Source organism: Macrobrachium rosenbergii, chromosome 52 (genome assembly GCF_040412425.1).
Source record: "Macrobrachium rosenbergii isolate ZJJX-2024 chromosome 52, ASM4041242v1, whole genome shotgun sequence".
NCBI lineage: Eukaryota > Metazoa > Arthropoda > Malacostraca > Decapoda > Palaemonidae > Macrobrachium > Macrobrachium rosenbergii.
This window is the reverse complement of record NC_089792.1, coordinates 18,942,090-18,942,797: the sequence shown is the minus strand read 5'-3', so window position 1 is coordinate 18,942,797 and position 708 is coordinate 18,942,090.

The window sequence follows — 708 nt, the reverse complement described above, 5'->3', positions numbered from 1 at the left end:
TTTTCGTTTTTTGTTTTATATGAAATAAATTTTTGTTCTTAAATATCTGAGACCACTTTCCTTAGCTTTCTTTCTTATATTGATATGAAATAAAGTTGTCAAAGTCTGTGCAAATATGCATCAAGAGAGAGAGAGAGAGAGAGAGAGAGAGAGAGAGAGAGAGAGAGAGAGAGAGAGAGAGAGAGAGAGAGAGGAGGAGGAGGGGGAAAAGAAAAATGGGGAATATGAGGAAATCACCGATCGTTTCCAAATACATAATGAGGGATGAGAGAAATGCCAATAGAAGTTAATCGAGAGAGAGAGAGAGAGAGAGAGAGAGAGAGAGAGAGAGAAAAAATTGGGAAATAGGAGGAAATCACTAATCGATTCCAAATAAACGATGAGGGATGAGAAAGATGCCGATAAAAGTTAATCAGAGAGAGAGAGAGAGAGAGAGAGAGAGAGAGAGAGAGAGAGAGAGAGAGAGAGAGAGAGAGAGAGAGAGGAGGAGGAGGAGGAAGAGAAAATTGGGAAATAGAGGAATTCACTAATCGATTCCAAATAAACGATGAGGGATGACAAAGATGCCGATAAAAGTTAATCAGAGAGAGAGAGAGAGAGAGAGAGAAGAGAGAGAGAGAGAGAGAGAGAGAGAGAGAGAGAGAGAATCAGAAATCACGATCGTTTCCAAATAAACGATGAGGGATGAGAAAAATGCCGATAAAAGTT